The following is an 8,778-nucleotide window of genomic DNA, read 5'->3' as shown; positions in this document are numbered from 1 at the left end:
TATTCTGAAAAAATTTACAAAAAAGTAAATGTTAAGAGCAAGGCATTATGTGATACACAGCATATAAATCTAGTTTTCAAGATAGTGTCTAAACACACCAATAAAACTATGTGATTGGTCATCAGTTGGCTGTAAAGAGACAGTAGTTTCATTGTACATATACACACATCCACACACTTATGTACAAACCATGAGAAACCAACCAATACAACTTGAAATTCTTAGTAATTGTACTGATGTGGACAGGGCTCATGAACAACCCAGCCATTGTGCTTGACTTGCACCGAAAGTGGCAATCCCTGGTAAGATTTTGGTGACAAAGACTGTTTTGGTTAAGAGACTGTCTTTTCCTATGTTCTTTTATCCACTGGGAAGGGCGAAAGCTCTTGGGCTGATCCAGAAAAGTTGTGTAAGCAGAAAGAGCTGCAACATAGCAATGAATGTGCTGTTCCATTTCATTCTGAGCTTCCACTCTGGGACTACTTGGGTTATAAAGTTCATCATTTCCACAGCCGGCCTAAGACTGGGGGAGGAGTCATGCACAGCATACACAGACATGCTGGGATGCTCCATGAGAAGGTTTTCCATAGGACTCGTTTCCACTTTCATAGTGGTTAATCCACCTGCAGTAAAACATGGGGGAGGGGTGATAAACCAGCTCTCCTCATTGGACAGGACTCAAACTGGAGGAAGCAAGAATCACTTGTATCAGCCAAGCATTCATGAGATGCAGGTAAACAGGAGAAGACGGAAGGGTGCTCAGTAGGGGACTCTTCACTGATGTCATCTTCTTCCTCTTCTGCTGAGAAGCCAGTGCAAGTATCTATGAAGTCAACAAGAATCCATTCATCATCTTCTTTCTCACTAAATTCTGGTGCTTGGTTGGAAGAAGTATTGACTTCAACCACAAACGTTTCATTCAGCCTCTGGAACATTGTTAAGGCAAGATTAAGACTTTGGCTGGCTGGCTGTCTTTATAGCTGAGATTTCAAAACGTCTTCAGCTGGCCAGAAGGTACCGGCAGGAGATTAAAGTGCACAAGTTGCTTATTTAACTTAGGCGAACAATAAGAAGAGTCATTGTTCGTGGGCCCAAGCGGCAGGGGGACGCGAGGCGAAGGCAGCGACCCCCGGCTCCGCGGCGGGAGGCGCGCACTGGCGCGGGGCTGCTGAGGTAGCGGCGGCCCGGCCGGGCTCCGGTCACTGGGGCCCTCGCTCCGCTCCCCGGACGGCAGGCGCGGAGCAGCTCCGGCCCTCCTGTCGCTGCGCTCAGGCGGGCCGGCCTGTCCAGGTTCTTTTGTTGTTGTCTCTGAATGTAATTTTTAAAGCACATGAGAAATACTTCTTAGCAACTCTAAACTTTTTAGACATACCTCAGTTCTACATAAAAACAAAACCAGGTCACATGTTCTGTTGAAATGAGGCTCACTACCAAAAAGAACAAGGTGTCATTAAAATGAAGTTCCAGGTGATGCAAATACTAGGAGAAGAAACGTTTCCAAGATCTCTTGCAGCAGTGTGCCTAGTTAAGATCAGGCAATTAGTTCCTACTGAGTCAGCCAAAAAAGAAGTTTACTCAGCTCATTTTCAAAACAAGCACACTCTATATCAGATACTCAAATAATGGGTGATTGTTTTCATTAGCCAAACCAGTTATCCCATTTTCGCACTAATACCAGGCCTTTATGTGAATATCAAAGGAATGTGGTTAAGTGAATAAGCACTCAAAACCATAGCACATCTGGCCTTACTTCAACATTACCTGTTGCTAGGCAACCAAAGATAATAAAAGGAGATCTGAGCAGGCCAGCAAAAGAAAACCAACCTCAGCCAATTTTTAATATCAGCCCTGCTGTCACTAGTAGCATTGTTTGTAGGATGTCCCAAATCCAAATACAGCAGCAAACCTGGGGTAGGTACTGCTGACAAGAAGTAGATGATAGCACAACACAGGGTAGGTAATATTATTAAGAAAAATTGCCAAAACTCATATTTTATTTGAGGATTCCATTTAATATGGATACCAACAGAATTATTGTTTTAAGTAGGCAAGTAAAAGAAATTAATATTAAAGCCATCAGAAGAAAATCTCACAACCTGATCAGGTGGCCAGTTATAACACTGAAATTTCTGGGATCTCAGATATGTGTGACATCCAAACAGTTTAGTGCAGTTGTCTACCCCTTCCCTAAAATGCTCGAACTAAATATAAAATCATAAAACTATGGGGTATCTGGGCAGCGCCTGTGGCTCAAAGGAGTAGGACACTGGCCCCATATGCTGGAGGTGGCAGGTTCAAACCCAGCCCCAGCCAAAAACTACAAAAAAACAAAACAAACAAAAAAAAACTATGGGGTATTTGAATCATGACATAACTTTAATTTATAATATTATAGATATCATTTAAATAAAACTACCTTAATAACATATTCCCCTATTGAGATTGTTATCAGAAGGGTAACTTTCAGAAAATTCTAAGTGAATTGCATAAATAGGCAATTATATCAATTAACAGGAAATATATTTGGGAATATATTTAATTTGTTTGCTGGTTAGAAAATGATAGTGAAAACATAATTGTTGACTCTTTTAGCAAATGAAAAGAATACTCGTATAAACAGGTTTTTCTGATTTTTGTGGAGTTGAAGAATGTAATTCCTGTGGGTTGGTTTATTCTAATCAATTGATATTTCATTAGAAGTTATAGTAGAATTCAATTGGTAGAAAATTTCAAGCACCTTGTTTTACTATCTCAGAATAATTTTCATTCATCTGTGATTTCTTTAGGTAAAAAGCAGGAGTTTTTTTAATTATCTCTGAAACTATTACATCTACTTCTAGAAAAGATTGAGTGTTTTGGTTATTATTATGATTTGGTTTGTTGTTGTTCATTTATGTTAAAAGAAATACATTAGACATGATTTAATTTAATTTTTTGAAAGGTTGGTGAAGAAGGATGGTCAGGATGGAGGGAGGGAAGAAGATTCAAGCTTTCTACTTACAAACAATATGAAGAAATACTTGTCGGTAAGGAATGCTAATTGCTATGGGGGTAGTTACCAAACAAATTCTTGTGGCATCAAGCAAATAAAATTCAAATTGAAACAGGATATATTTATATTTTGTGGTTTAACTACGTCCCTGTAAATTAAATACTTAAAGTAAATGACATAATAAAACCTCATTGTGGTAGATTATTATGGTTCCAAAATTATTAATAAAATCTTGTACCCATACCTGTGGTGAATGTCTTAACATACAGACTAATGAATGGGCTTGGTCATATGAGTTGCCTTGGCCAATGACTTAAAACAAATGTGAAACACAAAGGTATTTTTAAAATGCTTGCAACTTGGTGCTTACAATTTTCACGTCAATACGATTGGGCTAGCCTGCAGGAGTGAGCCGTTAAATTGAAGCTACTCTAGATTAAGCAGCTCTCATATTATTCTGGATGCATGAGGGAGCCAAAACAAAACTAGAATTGCTCAGCTAAATCCAGCCCAATTTGAAAACCAATAATTGAGTACTTTAGTACGGTATTTTTATCTCATGATAATTGCCACTTTGAGTAATTACAGGACTCTGTCAGAGACAAAATAATTGTGTTAACGCACCTGTAGTAAACATATTGTTTAGTAGTAATATATTGGCTGTGAATGCTTAAAGCAATGAAGAGTTAAATTCCATATGAGCCAGTACTTATATTGATTTTGTAATGTAAGTTCTTCAAAAGCACTAAACTTATAAATAAGATACATTCTATAAAATAAAATACATTAGTATGCAATATGGCAAATATTCCTCACTTAAAAATATAGATATTACCAGGCACGATGGCTCACACCTTTAATTCTAGCAATTCAGGAGGCTAGAACAGGAGAATTGCTTGAGGCCAGGAGTTCAAGACCAGACTAGGCAATGTAGGGGAGACCCTGTCTCTAAAATAAAGTAAGAATTAGCAAGCCTGCTGATGCACACCTATAGTCCCAATTATTTGGGAGACTGACTCAGGTTGACTACCCCATGCTGGTGTTCAAGGCTACAATGAGTTATAATTGTACCACTGCATTATAGCTTGGACAACAGAGATAGACCCTGTCTCCATTAAAAAAAAAATACAGATACCATATATTTTATGGTATAATCTCTCACATGATATAATATATAGAAATATAGCCCTAAATATTTAATTCACCATATATTTTCATTCTCAGATTTTAAATACATATTATTTTTAAATGCTCAGATTTATTCTTGAATACTTGCAGCTATATGTGACATTTGTGCTAAGAATAAAAAAATTAATAACTTTAAAAAAAATCAGTTTCTTAAGGTAAGTATCCTTGCATATGCATGAAACAATGAAAACTTAGAATAACTAGTGGGCTATAAAGAGCCGTAAGTTTTTTTTTTTTACCTAACCAATCTTTATAGTGCTTTTTCTTTCTGCCTTAAGGAAAATGTACTTAACATTCGGATTCCTTCCTTTGGTATTCTACTGAATATGTTACATATTTATTCATTTATAAAATACAATATTTATCTAAAATGGAGTTCAAGTCTAAAGATTGTAACTTTAGTTTATACAATGATTCCATAGCTATGTAAAGTGGGACATTTATTTATATTAAGTCAAAAGTTCACATACTGTCAAGCTGTACCTGGGTAAGTCATTACTGCTCTTCTGCAACAGAAAAACAGCTGAGATGTAACCACATAAATATGAAGATATTGCAACATATTCAGTATCATTTCCTGATGTGAAATAATTCTTGCATAAAAAATACAGAAACTTTCATGAAGCTGGCATAAGCTTTGTGAAAATGCTATTTATATATACAGAAGGCAGATTTCATCAGATCTTCAAATTATTAAAAAATTTCTGTAGAATATTTCATCTTCTATTATGTTTGTGTTCATATTTTCTATGTTTTCTGTTTTTGAGAATATTGTGAGATGAAATTGTGAGAAATGGAGAGCTATAAAGCTGAGTACTCAAAGCCAAACAAAACAAACAGAACTAAGAAGTGCAGATGAATTCTAAGAGTTAGAATATGTCAAGAATCAAAAACCTACATGTTAGAATTATATGTGAGCCATATCATGAGTAACACTGAGCCAGTGCCAAATAAACATTCTAAAATAAGTTGTGAGAAAACAAAAAGATATTTTCATTTGTCAAGTAATTACTAGGTTCTGGATACTAAGTTCATACTTAGCCTAGACGATCTTATTTAACCCTCGCCATAACTTTGTAAGGTTGTTATTACTGTTTTCATCTTATCAATGAGAAAACTGAGCCACAGATAAATGATATGACTTAAGATCACTAAATTCAGAAATGCCTGAAACAGATTAGAAACCTAAGCACATCAGAGTTGAAATCCTGTCTTCTAAATTTTGTGTTGGTGGCAAGACAAGAGGAGAGTAATTTTTGAGATAAATATGTGCCTCGGCCCCAGGATTACTTTACTACAGTTCCCAGTCTCACACTTTTTACTAATGGTTCACTCTTTGAAACGGCCACTACCTTTCCATATCCCTGGCAATGATTTGTAAGTTACGAATAGAGTGATGGTTTCTCTATGTAATGTCACTCTCTAGTGGGCTTGAAAAATCTTATGTAACACAACTATATGTCAGGCTAAAACTAATGAGTTATGAAATTAACTTTCATTGAGCTACATCCTTCTATGAATATAAAAGATTTTGTGATTGTAAGAAGGAGTAAAGATACAACACAACTTATTCCTTGTAAGAGATTAAAGATATAAGACATATAAATGGCTTAAGTGTATACAGTTATCCAAGAGCAAATAAAATATTTCAAAGTCTCTAGCATAGTATATATTAATAAATGATATTTTTATCTTAGTAATAACAAGACTATTTATTTTTCTTACTAAATCATAGCTGTGTACATTACTGCAATCATGGGGCACCATACACTGATTTTATAGACCATTTGACATACTTTCATCATACTGGTTAACATAGCCTTCCTAGCATTTTCTTTGTTATTGTGTTAAGACATTTATATTCTACATTTACTAAGTTTCACATGTACCCTTGTAAGATGCACCATAGATGTGATCTCACAAATCACCCTCCTTCCACCCATCCTCACCCTCTCTCTCCCTTTTCCCCATATTCTTAGGTTATAACTTTCATAGGAAAGCCATAAATTAGTTTCATAATAGGGCTTACATTGGATACCTTTTCTTCCATTCTTGAGATACTATACTAAGAAGAATATGTTCCAGCTCATCCATGTAAACCTGAAAGAGATAAAGTCTCTATCTCTCTTTAAGGCTGCATAAAATTCCATGGTGTACATATACCAAAATTTATTAATCCATTCGTGGATCGAAGGGAACTTGGGCTTTTTCCATGACTTAGTAATTATGAATTGGGCTGTAATAAACATTCTGGTACAAATACCTTTGTTATAATGCGATCTTTGGTCTTTTGAGTATATACCTAGTAGAGGAATTACCTGTCTACCTACCATTGAATGGTAGGTCTATTTTTAGATCTCTAAGTGTTCTCCAAACATCTTTCCAAAAGGAATGTATTGATTTGCATTCCTACCAGCAGTGTGGAAGTGTTCCCTTTTCTCCACATCCACGCCAACATCTCTGGTCTTGGGATTTTGTGATATGGGCTAATGTTACTGGAGTTAGATGATATCTCAAAGTAGTTTTGATTTGCATTTCTCTGATGATTAAGGATGATGAGCATTTTTTCATATGTCTGTAGGCCGTGAGCCTGTCTTCAGAGAAGTTTCTCTTCAAGTCCCTGCCCAGCCTGTGATGGGATCACTTGTTCTTTTCTTGCTTATACATTTGAGTTCTCTGTGGATTCTGGATATTAAACCTTTGTTGGAGACATAACCTGAAAATATCTTCTCCTTGCTTTACTTACTGTCTGCTTGCTTTACTGTCTGTGCAGAAGCTTTTTAGTTTGATCAGGTCCCAGTAGTGTATTTTTGAAGCTGCTTCAATTGCCCAGGGGGTCCTCCTCATAAAAAATTCACCCAGACTGATTTCTTCAAGAGATTTCCCTGTACTGTCTTCTAGTATTTTTATAGTTTCATGTCTTAAGTTTAAACCTTTAATCCAGTGAGAGTCTATCTTAGTTAATGGTGAAAGGTGTGGGTCCAATTTCAATATTCTACAGGTTGGCAGCCAGTTCACCCAGCACCGTTTGTTAAATAGGGAATCTTTTCCCCACTGAATGTTTTTAATTGGCTTGTCGAAGATCATATAGCGGTAAGTAGCTGGGTTCATCTCTTGGTTCTCTATTCTGTTCTAGACAACTACCTCTCTGTTTCTGTGCCAGTACCATGCTGTTTTGATCACTATCGATTTATAATATAATCTGAGGTCTGTTAGCATGATTCCACCTGCTTTGTTTTTATTTCTGAATAATGTCTTGGCTATTCGAGGTTTTTTCTGATTCCATATAAAGCGAAGTGTTATTTTTTCAAGATCATTAAAGTATGACAGTGGAGCTTTAATAGGGATTCCATTAAAATTGTATATTGCTTTGGGTAGTATGGACATTTTAACAATGTTGATTCTTCCCAGCCATGAGTATGGTATGTTTTTCCATTTGTTAACATTATCAGCTATTTCTTTTCTTACAGTTTCATAGTTCTCTTTATAGAGATCTTTCACATCCTTTGTTAGATAAACTCCCAAATATTTCATCTTCTTTGGCACTACTGTGAATGGAATAGAGTCCTTAACTGTTTTTTCAGCTTCACTATTGTTGGTGTATATATAAAGGCTGCCAATTTATGAATGTTTATTTTGTAACCTGAGATGCTGCTGTATTCCTTGATCACTTCTAATAGTTCTGTACTAGAATCCCTGGTTTTTTTCAGCTATACAATCATATCATCTGCAAAGAGTGAAAGTTTGATCTCTTCTGACCCTATATGGATAAACTTGATTGCCATTTCTTCCCTAATTGCAATGGTTAAAACTTCCATTACAATGTTAAAGAGCAGTGGAGACAATGGGCAGCCTTGTCTGCTTCCTGATCTGAGTGGAAATGATTTCAATTTAACTCCATTCAATATGATATTGGCTGTGGGTTTGCTGTAGATGGCCTATATCAGTTTAAGAAAAGTCCCTTCTATACCAATTTTCTTAAGTGTTCTGATCATGAAGGGATGCTGGATATTATCAAAAGCTTTTTCTGCATCAATTGAGAGAATCATATGGTCTTTGTTTTTTAATTTGTTTATCTGCTGAATTATATTTATAAATTTACATATATTGAACCAGCCTTGAGACCCTGGGATAAAACCAACTTGGTCATGATGTATAATTTGTTTGATGTGTTGCTGGATTCTGTTTGTTAGGATCTTGTTGAATATTTTTGCATCTATATTCATTATTGATACTGGTCTATAATTTTCTTTTCTTGTTGGGTCTTTTCCTGGTTTGGGGATCAGGGTGATGTTTGCTTCATAGAAAGTGTTGGGCAGTCTTCCTTCTTTTTCTATATTTTGGAACAGGTTGAGTAATATAGGTACTAGTTCCTCTTTAAAGGTTTGGTAGAATTCTGACATGAAGCTATCTGGTCCCGGGCTTTTCTTTTTAGGGAGATTTCGCATGGTTGATGCTATTTCAGAACTTGATATTGGCCTGTTCAACATTTCCACTTGATTCTGGGTACATCTTAGAAGGTGATGTGCTTCCAAGCATTGGTCAATTTCCTTCAGATTTTCATATTTCTGAGAATAAAGTTTCTTGTAATTTTCATT

The 8,778-nt window shown here is 36.0% G+C and overlaps 1 pseudogene; it reads right to left on the bottom strand.

The window, feature by feature from the left end:
* Positions 1-221: 221 nt before the first annotated feature.
* LOC128560070 (tumor protein p53-inducible nuclear protein 1-like) lies at positions 222-1,093 on the bottom strand (annotated as a pseudogene).
* Between the last annotated feature and the right edge of the window lie 7,685 nt (positions 1,094-8,778).

This window comes from Nycticebus coucang, chromosome 11 (assembly GCF_027406575.1).
Source record: "Nycticebus coucang isolate mNycCou1 chromosome 11, mNycCou1.pri, whole genome shotgun sequence".
Taxonomy (NCBI): Eukaryota; Metazoa; Chordata; class Mammalia; order Primates; family Lorisidae; genus Nycticebus; species Nycticebus coucang.
This window is presented reverse-complemented; position numbering and strand designations above follow the sequence as displayed.